The 12,964-nt window shown below is 43.8% G+C and overlaps 1 long non-coding RNA gene across 1 annotated transcript in view; it reads left to right on the forward strand.

The window, feature by feature from the left end:
- LOC138643055 (uncharacterized) overlaps positions 1-7,100 on the forward strand; it is a 58,724-nt gene extending 51,624 nt beyond the window's left edge. The window contains exon 3 of the long non-coding RNA XR_011314124.1: positions 3,761-7,100. This is a non-coding gene — a long non-coding RNA (uncharacterized lncRNA). The remainder of the gene's footprint in view (positions 1-3,760) is intronic.
- The last annotated feature ends 5,864 nt before the right edge of the window (positions 7,101-12,964 follow it).

The following is a 12,964-nucleotide window of genomic DNA, read 5'->3' on the forward strand; positions in this document are numbered from 1 at the left end:
CTAAAACACAACTTGCCTAATAATTCTGCACACAGTGTAGTATACAGTGTATAGTGTCAGTGTATAGATAAAACACTGACGCACCGGTGATGTCTCTAGGTGAAGTACTTCATCTTTGCTTTTCATCTTTCATCCAGCACAGACCACCATCACTTCTTCCAGCCAGGGTTTGTCTCTGCAGAAAATAACACAGTTATCTAAAGCTCCGCTTGCAGAACACTTTACTTAATTGTTTCCCAACTTCTACACTACACCAAATGAAGAAAAAAAAGGCGACGTAGTGTCGCTCTGCACAGTAACAGGACCACCAACCCATTTAAAACAGTATCCTCAAAAGATAAAATAAATACATGACTGCAGTAATAATATCCTTCAGTTAGCCCTTATGGTAATAATATCCCCCATCCTGGCGTGTCTCATTCCTGGCTCCAGCCATATGTTCTCCCATCCTGGCCCCATATGTTCTTCTATCCTGCCCTCATCAGTATCCATTCTGCCCCCATGTGATGTCTCGTGATCCTTCCCCATCTACCCTGTGATCCTGCTCCATCTGTCCCATGATCCTGCCCCTTCTGTCTCCATTGTACCCATCCTGCACTATGATCCTGCACCATGTGTCTCCATACTGCCCCATGATCCTGCCCCATCTGTCTCCATCCTGCCCAATGATCCTGTTCCATCTATCTCCCTCCTGCCCCATGATCCTGCCCCATCTGTCTCCAACCTGCCCCATGATCCTGCCGCATCTGTCTCCATCCCGCCCCATGATCCTATCCCATCTGTCTCCCTCCTGCCCCATGATCCTGCCCCACCTGTCTCCATTCTGCCCCATTGATCCTACCCCATGTCTCCATCCTGCCCCCTGTGTCTCTATCCTGCCCCCTGTGTCTCCATTCTTGCCCCTTGTGTCTCCATTCTTGTCCCCTGTGTATTCTATTCTTCCCCTTGTGTCTCCATTCTTCCCCCTGTGTTTCCATTCTTGCCCGTGTCTCCATACTTGCCCCTGTGTCTCCATTCTTGCCCCCTTTGTCTCCATTCTTGCCCCGTGTTTCCATTCTAGCCCTCTGTTTCTCTGTTCTTCCCTCTGTGTCTCTATTATTCCCCTGTGTCTCCCATCATGCCTCCCTGCCGCTTTCAATAAAAATTAAAAAAAAAACCTTTCTCCTTACCTTGCCGCGGTCTCAGATGCAGGTTCAGTTTGTGCACCTGCAGAATCCTGCCACTGGAGCCCGATGACCAGAAGAGACGGGCCGCCCTGATGGCGGCCTTGGCTGTTTATACCATACTAGATGGTGGCCCGATTCTAACGCATCGGGTATTCTAGAATATGCATGTCCACGTACTATATTGCCCAGCCACGCAGTATATTGCCCAGCCACATAGTATATTGCCCAGCCACGTAGTATATTGCCCAGCCACGTAGTATATTGCCCAGCTACGTAGTATATTGCCCAGCTACGTAGTATATTACCCAGTCACGTAGTATATTGCCCAGCCACGTAGTATATTGCACAGCGACAAAGTATACAGCACAGAGGCATGTAGTATACAGACTTAAAATAAAAAATAAACATATACTCACCCTCCGTTGAAGTCCTGGCCCTGTGTGCGGTACATGCGGCAGCTTCCGGTCCTAGGGTTGGTATGGGCGCAGGACCTGTGATGACGTCGCGGTCACATGACCGTGACGTCATGGCAGGCCTTTCTCGCAGGACCTGTGATGACGTCGCGGTCACATGACCATGACGTCATGGCAGATCCTTGTCGCATACCATCCTTGCCACCGGAACCTGCCCCTTGCATGGAGCGGTCACCGGAGCGTCGCGAGGAGCGGAAAAGGCGCTGGAATGTGAGTATATGATGATTTTTTATTTTTTTTATTATTTTTAACATTAGATCTTTTTACTATTAAGGCTGCATAGGCAGCATCAATAGTAAAAAAGTTGGTCACACAGGGTTAATAGCAGCGTTAATGGAGTGCTTTACACCGCGGCATAACGCGGTCCATTAGCGCTGCCATTAACCCTGTGTGAGCGCTGACTGGAGGGGAGTACGGAGCGGGCACTGACTGCGGGGAGGAAGGAGCGGCCATGTTGCCGCCGGACTGCGCCCGTCGCTGATTGGTCGTGGCAATGGTCGTGGGCGTTTTGCCACGACCAATCAGCAACTTGGATTCCATGACAGAGGCCGTGACCAATGAATATCCGTGACAGACAGAAGGACAGAAAGACGGAAGTGACCCTTAGACAATTATATAGTAGATGCTTCTAATATGAGAGCAATGTATGTGCTCTAATATGTGAATGGTGGGTATTGTATGGGTCTGATATGTAAAACTATGTGCGCTATATGTGTCGAATATGTGAGTGGGGTGTATTATAATATTATTTCTTGTATTTTACTTATTTTTATATCACCATTAATTCCACAACGCTTTATAGATCATTGCAGTCCCCACTGGGGATTACATAGTAAATTCCATGTCAGTATGTCTTTGGAGTCCCTAATTTGTGAGCATTGTGTATAGTATGTGTCTTATATGTGGGAAGTATGTGTGCTGTATTAACTCTATTAAAGGCCTATGCTGCCACCAATTTCATAGGAGATCAAGGTTTACTACATATTGCAATAGCAAAGCATAGCAGTATATAGTACACGAGACAGTATAATCACAGGTTCAATGACTAAAAATATGTAAAAAGTATTAAAAAAAATAAAACTTTATTACATCAACCCTCTTTATATCAATCCAAAAATAAATTTAAAAAAAGCATGCGGTATTTGGAATGTTGCAAAAGTTCATTCATTTAATTAATTATGCCATTATGCCATACCGTAAGCTCCATATAGAGAAAGAGAAAATCAAAATCAGGTTTCATTTTTCCATCTCAACACTTCCTCACAAAAATTGCAGTAAAAAAAGATCAAAACGTTTTAAAGGTGTGGTCTGAATCTAACATTTATTTTAATCCTAAATGTCTGTCTATTTATTGTAATTATCAAATCTCTTTTCTATTATGTTTTAACTAAAAAAAACCTCTACCATTCTATTCTCTCTAACTGCTTTATTTTTTTAACCTACTTACAATTTGATGACATTTTGTTTGAGAATCTCCAGTGCGTGCTGGGATACTCAAATGAGACGTCTTCAGCTGGCATAGGTTGTGCTCCCTTGTCGCTATGTGATATTACTTTCAATGCACAGTGACAGTGCACTCCATAGTCGGCCCTGATGAGAAGTGACGAGGCAGCAAGAAAGTGCACTGTCAGCGCGCATTGTAAGGAAAGAACGTGGCAAACAGGAAAAAGTAGAGACAAGCCCTCCACCCTCCTTAAGGGTCCCTACTCCTTAGTGCTCCTTTTTACAGCACTGAGAAATTAAGGAATGGTGCCCCCTGAAGTGCAAGACTGAAACAGGTGTTAACGCTCTACAACAGCTGAAACTCTACTGTTATGGCAATGACCAGTGGCAGCACCAATTGTTGTTGTTTAGCCTGCTATATACTGCAGTCAACAGCGACATCAAGATGGTTAACATAGGGATGGAGCTCCCTCTCATGCCATCAGCACCCCACTGCATGATTGCATAAAAGTACAAGATTGATAAAAGACAACAACAGTACAGTTTATATTCAGATATGAGATACGAGTATGCTTTTGAACCATGACGAAAATGGTGATGGCTTTAGAACCAAAAGGTAAAATTTTGTGTTCCTAACTGTACAATAAATGTAATCGAATCTTTAATTTCCTTATTTAGATGACGTATTATTCATACAAAGGAGTCGGAAAAGCATATTGAACTCAGTTTGCATGCAGCACAATCTCAAAAACTCTTCATGGAAAATTGACCCTCTAGTTGCCAATCAACTGATGGTGGAAGAGACTCACAAGTTCCTGTACTGTGAAGTTCCCAAAGCCGGGTGTTCCAATTGGAAAAGAATAATATTCTTATTAAAAATGAATATAACCTTGAAAGCTGAGTATCTGGAACATGATGCGATCCACAGCAGGAATGTTTTAAAGAGACTCAGTGATTATCCTGAAGAGCAGCAGAAGAAAATGCTGGAGACATATATTAAAGTGTTGTTCACCCGAGATCCATTCCAAAGGCTTGTTTCTGCCTACAGAGATAAATTACTCCATGGAATGGGTTATCAAGGAATACAAGTCCCTCTTAAAATAAAAGCAATGTACAGAAAGAATAAGAATTCCACAGAAAATGTGAGCTTTAATGAGTTTGTTCAATATTTGCTAACTTTGACACCAAAGCAAATGGATGTACATTGGAGGCCAATGCATTATCTATGTGACCCTTGTAATATCAATTATGACTTTTTGGGCAAACTGGAGACAGTAAAAAAGGATTCAGACTACATTCTGAAGGCACTAGGTGCCCCATCTGCACTGAAATTCCCAGAAATCAAACAGTTTAATGAATCCAAGACAGACACAAAAACAGCCGGTGAATATTTTGCTAAACTTTCTCTTAAACTTGTAGAAAGTTTGGTTGCGTTATACAGACTTGATTTTGCTCTGTTTGATTATGTATAGGCATGTGATTACTTTTTATAGAGAGGGTCCATTTGTAAAGACCCATACCCTGCTATCGGCCCAAATTGCACATAAGGTTAGCCTTTATAGTTAAAAGTAACCTCTCATTAGATTCATGTTTCCCAAACCACAGGCAACATAAATCAGACATTAGCTGCGCGATTAGCAGCAAGATATGTTTTACTCTGATACGCTGTGACGTTTCAGGAAAAAAAAATCATCGTTTAGGGAGAGGCCTGACTCCACATCCGGCTTCTACACGCCCTGCTTCAGTTGATTGACAGGTTTCTCTATGTTTGTACATAAGGAGAGACATGTCAATCGACTGGAGGGGAGGATGGAGAGGCAGATCTGTCTACCTGTAGGCCCCGAACGGCTTTTCAAACCATGTTTTTTTCTGAAACGTGTTTCAGATTAAAATATTCCAGGCTGGAGCCACATAGCCAGGCTCTGACTCGTGCTGCCTGTTATTCAGGCAACATTTAATGACAGGTTCTTTGTAATACACCTGCACAAAAACATTTTCTTACAGATTTTGGCTTTGCAATGAGCATAATCCCTAATTTTATTTTGTTGTGGTTCATTAATGCCTTAGCACCACTTACATTTTAAGAGGCATGCCGCACAGTTCAATCATGTCCCATTGTGCCAGTTATTCAGGTTATCAAATTTTATTAATCTAAAATGGATGGGTCCAATGATTTGAAATCACGCAATTCAATTGCCTGATCCCTCAGTCGTTTTCTTTTTCTGTAACACGATGAGCACAATTGACCTTGAGCAATTATACCGCAATTTGGACAGTCCGTTCTATCATCGATCATCTGCAAGTGTCAGTGTCACAGGGCTGTAAATCTGAAAAGGGAGAACTCAAAAGATAAGGATAAATGCACAGTTCGTGTGCATTTTTAATAGTTACATGTAACTCTCACTTTGCTAAAATAAGGAATGATGAAATAGTCCCACAATCATGAATTCCTAATGTCACGGTTGGTTTTTTTTTTGGGGGGGGGAGTGGGAAGGGACTGGAGAGGACTCCCCTGGACCTTAGAGGGGATATAGCAAAAGCTCCCTTTGTCCAATATGGGAAGACCAATATTATATTTTCTACTAAAAATGCCAAAAGTTTATTTAATCCTTTAGGGTATGTGTCCACGTTCAGGATTGCATCAGAATTTGGTCAGGATTTTCCATCAGTTTTTGTAAGCCAAAACCAGGAGTGGGTGATAAATACAGAAGGGGTGCATATGTTTCTATTATACTTTTCTGCTAATTGTTCCACTCCTGGTTTTGGCTTACAAATACTGATGAAAAATCCTGACCAAATCCTGATGCAATCCTGAACGTGGACACATACCCTTAGGCTATGTGCACACGTTGCGGATTTGGCTGCGGATCCGCAGCGGATTGGCTGCTGCGGATTCGAAGCTGTTTTCCATGTGGTTTACAGTACCATGTAAACCTATGGAAAACCAAATCTGCAGTGCCCATGGTGCGGAAAATACCGCGCGGAAACGCTGTGTTGTATTTTCCGCAGCATGTCAATTCTTTGTGCGGATTCCGCAGCATTTTACACCTGCTCCTCAATAGGAATCCGCAGGTGTAAAACCGCAGGTGGAATCTGCACAAAAACGCAAGAAATCCGCGGTAAATCCGCAGGTAAAATGCAGTGCGTTTTACCTGCGGATTTTTCAAAAACGGTGCGGAAAAATCCACAACGTGAGCACATAGCCTTACTGGTGGAGTTTTTGATCAGAAAACCAGGAGAATTTTTGTTTTGACCTTCCCGCAGATATGGCCATTACTTGTTTTTCTATTTTTACATCAACTTAGCTTGTTTATTTGCAGGACAAGCTGTATTTTTATAGGCGTCATAGTGCCATCACATACATCCATGTTACATTTGTGTCAAATTTTACTACGTGTTAAATGCAGAAAATAAAATATTGTACCATTTACTGATCACCTTAGGCTGGTTTCACATTGGCGTTTTTTGGGGTGCGTTTTTGCGGTAAAAAACGCAAAAAAACGCATGGTGAAAAAACGCATGTAAACGCGTGTAAACGCTGCGTTTTTTTGACGCATGCGTTTTTGCATGTGGTAAAAAAAACGCGGCGTTTTGACGCGTTTACATGCGTTTTTACATGCGTTTGCGTTTTTTAAATGCATGCTGAGAAATGTGTGACAGCTGCCAATCATCAAAAAAAAGTAAAAAACCCACTATAAACAGAAACAGGGATCATAACCCTAACCCTAACCCTAAAGGGATCCTACCCCTAACCCTACCCCTAACCCTAAGGGATCCTAACCCTAACCCTACCCCTAACCCTAAGGGATCCTAACCCTAACCCTAACCCTACCCCTAACCCTAACCCTAAGGGATCCTAACCCTACCCCTAACCCTAACCCTACCCCTAACCCTAACCCTAAGGGATCCTAACCCTACCCCTAACCCTAACCCTACCCCTAACCCTAACCCTAAGGGATCCTAACCCTAACCCTACCCCTAACCCTACCCCTAACCCTAACCATAAAGGGATTAGGGGTAGGGTTAGGGGTAGGTTTAGGGTTAGGGGTAGGGTTAGGGGTAGGGTTAGGTTCCCTTTATCACCTTTATGTTGGGGGGTGGCATATCAGTGTGTTTTCTGGTTTTTTAATAAAAAAACGCATGCGTTTTTTACCGCAAAAAACGCATGCACCAAAAAACGCATGCGTCCCCATTGACTCCAATGTATTTTTTGACCCCAAAAAAACGCATGAAAACGCATGCGTTTTTTTTTGGTCCAAAAAACGCTTCTAAAAATACTACAAGTAGCATTTCAGAAAATGAACGCATGCAGTAAAAAAACGCATGCGTCAAAAAACGCGACCAAACGCGTACACAAAAAAACGCATGCGTTTTCAATGTTAAAGATAGGGGAAAAAAACGCTGCAGACAAAAACGCAAGTGTGAAACCACCCTTAAACAATGAGTTCACTGTAGTGCCGTACGTATTGTAAAGACTAAAGGGATACCAAATATTATCCATATTATTTACTGAATTTTGACGTTTATTTAAAAAAGCATAATACAAAACTGCGTTTATGATAATCATCCTCCGACTAACAGCTTTCAGCTTTATTTTATTTATTTTTTCTTAACCTAATAATATACTGGTACATAGACCTATATCTGTGTATCCAAGTAAATTTTTCCTAAAAAAAAAAAAAAAGATTGAAGTTTTTAGATAGAGAAAATTCTTTAATTCAAAACAATCCTACACGCAGTCACAGACTTATATGGGTGCATGTCATCCGATTAGTGGCACCAAATCGCAGCATGCTGCGAGTTTTGCTCTCATGTCAAGATAAAACATCAGATAGCACCCATCTGATTAATATGCTCGTGTGAGCAAGTCAAGAGATATAGAGGAGACATCAACTAAGAGCAGTCAGATGCCAGGGACACCTCTCCCCAGACACCAGTATTGCAGGGAAATGATCAACTGGTGAAGGTGCAACACTTCTCCTGCAGTACAAGGGAAGAGCAAGGCAGGAGTGAACATTTGTATCTGATGGTCTCAACAGCAGTGTGGAGGTCAACACTCTGCGCCACTGCACAGGTAAGGCCGGGATCACACATGCGAGAAATACGTCCGAGTCTCGCATGGTAATACCCGGCATTACCGCCGTCACTCAGGAGCGGAGCGTCAGCCGCATAGCAATGCATGCGGCCGCACGCTCCACTCCTGAGTGACGGCGGCAATGCCGGGTATTACCATGCGAGACTCGGACGTATTTCTCGCATGTGTGATCCTGGCCTTATACATCACTAAGTAGTTAGAAACACGTGTGCACAACCGTATGAGGTGCACGGGTAGGTTCCCAAACCGTAATCAGCAAATAATACAAAACCCGGCACTCAACTTTGTGGTGTGAAGAAACGAAAGATTTATTATCCCAAATCAGAAAACGTTTCGGTCCCACAGCTGGACCTTCATCAGTAACGTTTACTGGGACAATGTATAGATTCAAGTGGCTATATGGCCTGCCCGGAGGTTGCTGCCAATATATGGGTGCTGTCATCGCGGCGTCCACCGCTGATTAGCACCTGCTAATCAGCGGTGGACGCCGCGATGACAGCACCCATATAGGCTGTAACTTTTCTCTCTGGATATCCAATACTATATTGGTAGCAACCTCCGGGCAGGCCATATAGCCACTTGAATCTATACATTGTCCCAGTAAACGTTACTGATGAAGGTCCAGCTGTGGGACTGAAATGTTTTCTGATTTGGGATAATAAATCTTTCGTTTCTTCACACCACAAAGTTGAGTGCCGGGTTTTGTATTATTTGCTTATACATCACTAAGGCTGGCCCTGCCTAATGTGTTGCAAGAATTTAAAGCAACCTTCCATCCTGGGATTGTAAAGTACTATTCTCATGTATATTTAACTAAAATATAAGAGATGCTCCCTTGTGTGATTCAGTGGGGATGAGGGCTGGAATAGTAAGTAACCCTGCTCACCAGGGAGGTGCCAACCAGTGCTGCCAGTAGGAATTTCAGGGACCCATACTGGAAACATTTTCGAGCCCCCTTGAGACTCCACCAGGCTGCACCCCAGTTCTGCCTCACTCCTCAAACCTTTCACAGTCCCATCGCCCTCTATCAGAAAAATTCCACTTCTGCTCCACGTCCTCACCAATCACATTAACAGTTCCCATCGAACACCAGATCACATAGATAGCCATCAGCTTTTGTTTTGGCCAAAAGATTTCAGCTGCCACCACAAGTTAAGGTACCGTTACACATAGCGATTTACCAACGATCACGACCAGCGATACGACCTGGCCGTGATCGTTGGTAAGCCATTGTGTGGTCGCTGGAGAGCTGTCACACAGACAGCTCTCCAGCGACCAACGATGCCGAAGTCCCCGGGTAACCAGGGTAAACATCGGGTTACTAAGCGCAGGGCCACGCTTAGTAACCCGATATTTACCCTGGTTACCATTGTAAATGTAAAAAAAAAAAACAGTACATACTTACATTCCGGTGTCTGTCACGGCCCCCGCCTTCAGCTTCCCTGCACTGACTGTGAGGGCCGGCCGTAAAGCAGAGCACAGCGGTGAAAATAAAAAATTGCAGGCTAAATAATAATTTTTGAGGAAAGATAAATTATTTTTTATTTTCCCGGCTCTGCTTTATAAACTTCTGTGAAGCACTTGGGGGTTTAAAGTGGTCACCGCACGTCTAGATTAGTTCCATGGGAGGTCTAGTTTCCAAAATGGGGTCACATGTGAGGGAGCTCCAATGTTTAGGCACACAGGGGCTCTCCAAACGCGACATTGTGTCCGCTAACGATTGGAGCTAATTCTTCATTCAAAAAGTCAAATGGCGCTCCTTCCTTTCTGAGCCCTGCCGTGTGCCCAAACAGTGGTTTACCCCCACATGTGAGGTATCATTGTACTCAGGAGAAATTGCCCAATACATTTTTGGATCCATTTTATCCTGCTGCCCATGTGAAAATGAACAAATTGAACAAATTGTAGCTAAAATAATTTTTTTGTGAAAAAAAAGTATTTTTCATTTATACGGACCAATTTGTGCAGCACCTGGGGGTTCAAAGTGCTCACTATGCATCTAGATAAATTCATTGGGGGGTCTAGTTTCTAAAATGGGGTCACTTGTGGGGGAGCTCCAATGTTTAGGCACACAGGGGCTCTCCAAACGCGACATGGTGTCCGCTAAAGATTGGAGCCAATTTTTTCATTGAAAAAGTCAAATGGCGCTCCTTCCCTTCCAAGCCCTGACATGCGCCCAAACAGTGGTTCCCCCCACACATATGGGGTATCGGCGTACTCAGGATAAATTGTACAATAACTTGCTAAAAGATCATTTTTGTGACTAAAAAGTTAAATGTTCATTTTATCCTTCCATGTTGCTTCTGCTGCTGTGAAGCACCTGAAGGGTTAATAAACTTCTTGAATGTGGTTTTGAGCACCTTGAGGGGTGCAGTTTTTAGAATGTTGTCACTTTTGGGTATTTTCGGCCATATAGACCCCTCAAACTGACTTCAAATGTGAGGTGGTGCCTAAAAAAATTGTTTTGTAAATTTCGTTGTAAAAATGAGAAATTGCTGGTCAAATTTTAACCCTTATAACTTCCTAGCAAAAAAAATTTTGTTTTCAAAATTGTGCTGATGTAATGTAGACATGTGGGTAATGTTATTTATTAACTATTTTGTGTCACACAACTCTATCGTTTAACAGAATAAAAATTCAAAATTTCAAAATTTTCGTCAAATTTCCATTTTTTTCACAAATAAACACAAAAATTATCGACCTAAATTTACCATTAACATGAAGCCCAATATGTCACGAAAAAACTTTCTCAGAACCGCTAGGATCCGTTGAAGCGTTCCTGAGTTATTACCTCATAAAGGGACACTGGTCAGAATTGCAAAAAACGGCCAGGTCTTTAAGGTCAAAATAGGTTGGGTCATGAAGGGGTTAATATATAATTAGTTATTATGCAACCCACCATTCCAAATATAAATTGTAATCCACCACTGTGCACCCACTAACTATACATAGCCACTTTCCCAACCAATAAATATGGAAATTAATTAGCACCTTTACTCTTTCCCCCAATTCATTACCAGTCACACTTCGTCATCCTCAACATGCCCACTCTGTACCTCCTACTCCCCCAAATCATTACATTTACATGCACCTCCATGCCCCAATTCATGATGTCATGTCCTCTCTCTCCCTGACCCGTACCCTCTATTCATCATCATTTACTCATTATTTGTTGTCCTCAATTCATCATTTGCTTGCTCCCCACTATCAATTCATTATCATTTGCTCTTCCCCTCTACCCTCAAGTCACCATTTGCTCTCCCCAACTTCCACCTTCAATTCATAATTTGTTGTTCCCCACCCTCAATTCATCATTTCCTCCCCCTCTCCCAATTCATCATTTGCTCTCCCCCCACTCCCAATTAGTAATTTACTCGCCCACTGCTCCCAAATTGTAACATCCCTACTGGCATCACTGCATGGCTTCCCATCTCCTATGAGGCTCCCACCGACTTACTCACCCCTCCGGGTCATGCTGTGAGTTCTGCCCTCCGCCTGCTCAATGCTGCATACCATGAGTCCTCTGCTTGGTGTGTACATACTTCTCTATGCTTAGGGCAGCGGCACCAGCACTTCCTGTGTCTTAAACAGAGTCTTCCTAATATGTCCCCAGCCTATTGCCAAGAGATATCGGGTACTTAAGGCATCTCAACCAATAGGAAGATGCCTGAACAATATTCTCTTTCAGTCTGTGTTCTGCTACTGAGTTGCCAGGTCCTGTCCTGTCCCTGCTCTTGTTTATGTCACACTGGGGGGTGTATACCCATGTCTGTTCCTGTTTCCTGTCTCTCTTGTTTCTGCCACCCTGGGGGCTGTATACCCAGGCCTGAATCCTTCAAACTGAACTTGTTCCAGTGTCTGACCTTGTCTGAACTAAAGGTACCTGCAGCGCCCCAGAGACCTGGTCGTTGCAGTATGGCCCCAAGGCGAGTAGCGGTACGTCCAATGGCACTAAAGAGTTCTCCTGACCAGGTATCACCAGAACACATTACACTTCACACTCCGGCCACTAGGGGGAGCAAAAGGCTTTATTTATTGGGCCACTCCTCACACTGGTAAAACTAGGGGCTGGGGAGGAAGTTAGTCAGAAGCTGACTGGGTTGGAACCAGGCAACATCCCGTGTCAGGGGGTGTTGCGGGGAGAAGACACAGGGGGGTCCCTGTCAGGCGTGGGAACCTGGCAGGTGCCTAGCGACAGAACAGAACGTTACGGAACCGCGCCTGCACACCTTGCGGCGGTATCCTAAGGAAGAGACAAGAGGGGAAGAATATTGTGGAACAGTGTAAACGAGATCAGCACAAAGGAGAGCCAGTAAGAGTCGTGCCGAGAGAGGAAGGCAACATCTTACTGAGGCGCGTAGTCGGTGGCCGGATCACCGTAGGAGTAACTGACTTCACGCATTACTTCAAATTCCGCTGGACAGTCAATTATAGGTTGGCTGTCTACCTTCTACACCTACGAAGACATAGGGGGCAACATTGGGAGAGGGGCTTCTCTAGGGTCCTGGAAGACCTCCAAGCCTTCCCGTCAAACGGGTGGCGTCCTAGCCATAACATATCTGGGGGACGTTAGAAACTAGCAATATCTGGAACCAAAGAACGAGAGAGAGAAAGGAAGCTGTAGAGAACGAACGAAAGAGAACAGCAGTTGTGAGGACTATTCCGAATGCTCAGCAGGGTAGGACTACAACACACAGGCGCTATTGGTAGGCATCGATTTCCATCTGCGAGGGAAACTCTGGATGTGCCCATCGGACCGGCCGGTCTCTGATAGCCCGGTTGAACGT

This window comes from Ranitomeya imitator, chromosome 1, assembly GCF_032444005.1.
Source record: "Ranitomeya imitator isolate aRanImi1 chromosome 1, aRanImi1.pri, whole genome shotgun sequence".
Classification (NCBI taxonomy): domain Eukaryota; kingdom Metazoa; phylum Chordata; class Amphibia; order Anura; family Dendrobatidae; genus Ranitomeya; species Ranitomeya imitator.